Below are 1,612 nucleotides of genomic sequence, written 5' to 3'. Positions count from 1 at the left end.
CGGTGAGTAGTCCACCCTGTGAGTAGTCCACCCTGTGAGTAGTCCACCCTGTGAACACTCTGTGTCTCTCTGTGTGTGTCTCTGTGTCTGTGTGTCTGTGTCTCTCTGTCTCTCTGTCTCTGTGTGTGTGTGTCTCTGTGTCTGTGTGTCTCTGTGTCTGTGTGTGTCTCTGTGTGTGTGTGTCTCTCTGTATCTCTGTGTCTCTCTGTCTGTGTCTCTTGTGTGTGTCTCTGTGTGTGTGTGTCTCTGTCTCTGTGTCTCTCTGTCTCTGTGTGTGTGTGTGTCTCTGTGTGTCTCTGTGTGTGTCTCTGTGTGTGTGTCTCTGTGTGTCTCTCTCTGTCTCTGTGTGTGTCTCTGTCTCTGTGTGTGTGTGTCTGTGTCTCTCTCTGTGTGTGTCTCTCTGTGTGTGTGTCTGTGTCTCTGTGTCTCTGTGTGTGTGTCTCTGTGTCTCTGTGTGTGTCTCTCTGTGTCTCTCTGTGTGTCTCTGTCTGTGTGTCTCTCTGTGTGTGTCTCTCTGTGTCTCTCTGTGTGTCTCTCTCTGTGTGTCTCTGTGTGTGTGTCTCTCTGTGTGTGTCTCTGTGTGTCTCTCTCTCTGTGTGTCTCTCTGTGTCTCTCTGTGTCTCTCTCTGTCTCTCTCTGTGTCTCTCTCTGTCTCTCTGTGTCTCTCTCTGTGTCTCTCTGTGTGTCTCTGTCTCTCTGCGTGTCTCTCTGCGTGTGTCTGTAGGACTACAGGGACGTGGTGAACACCCCCATGGACCTGGGCACGGTGCGTGAGACGCTGTCTGTGTGTCTCTCTGTGTCTCTCTCTCTGTGTCTCTCTGTCTCTGTGTCTCTCTGTGTGTGTCTCTCTCTCTGTCTCTCTGTGCGTGTCTCTCTGTGTGTCTCTGTGTGTGTGTGTGTCTCTGTGTGTGTCTCTGTGCGTGTCTCTCTGCGTGTGTCTCTAGGACTACAGGGACGTGGTGAACACCCCCATGGACCTGGGCACGGTGCGGGAGACGCTGTCTGTGTGTCTCTCTGTGTCTCTGTCTGTGTCTCTCTGTGTGTCTCTGTGTCTCTCTGTGTGTGTCTCTCTGTGTGTGTCTCTGTGCGTGTCTCTCTGTGTGTGTCTCTAGGACTACAGGGACGTGGTGAACACCCCCATGGACCTGGGCACGGTGCGTGAGACGCTGTCTGTGTGTCTCTCTGTGTCTCTGTCTGTGTCTCTCTGTCTCTGTGTCTCTCTGTGTGTGTCTCTCTGTCTCTCTGTGCGTGTCTCTCTGCGTGTCTCTCTAGGACTACAGGGACGTGGTGAACACCCCCATGGACCTGGGCACGGTGCGGGAGACGCTGCTGGCTGGCAACTTCAGCAGCCCAGCGGAGTTTGCTCGCGACGTGCGCCTCGTCCTGCAGAACGCACTCCGCTACACTCCCTGCCCCACGTCACGGGTCAGTGAGGGTGGTGGTGAGGGTGGTGAGGGTGGTGAGGGTGGTGAGGGTGGTGGTGAGTGTGGTGGTGAGGGTGGTGGTGGTGAGGGTGGTGGTGGTGAGGGTGGTGGTGGTGAGGGTGGTGGTGGTGAGGGTGGTGAGGGTGGTGGTGGTGAGGGTGGTGGTGAGGGTGGTGGTGAGGGTGGTG

The 1,612-nt window shown here is 55.6% G+C and overlaps 1 protein-coding gene across 1 annotated transcript in view; it reads left to right on the top strand.

The window, feature by feature from the left end:
* The window catches only part of LOC144954225 (bromodomain and WD repeat-containing protein 1-like), a 22,699-nt gene extending 22,247 nt beyond the window's left edge, over positions 1–452 (top strand). The window contains exon 9 of the mRNA XM_078884774.1: positions 1–452. This exon is cut by the window's left edge and continues 204 nt beyond it. The gene's annotated coding sequence lies outside the window, so the exon portion shown is untranslated.
* The last annotated feature ends 1,160 nt before the right edge of the window (positions 453–1,612 follow it).

This window comes from Lampetra fluviatilis, unplaced genomic scaffold (genome assembly GCF_964198595.1).
Source record: "Lampetra fluviatilis unplaced genomic scaffold, kcLamFluv1.1 SCAFFOLD_760, whole genome shotgun sequence".
Classification (NCBI taxonomy): domain Eukaryota; kingdom Metazoa; phylum Chordata; class Hyperoartia; order Petromyzontiformes; family Petromyzontidae; genus Lampetra; species Lampetra fluviatilis.
Note: the sequence above shows the minus strand (reverse complement) of the source record. Positions and strands in the feature narration are given on the sequence as shown.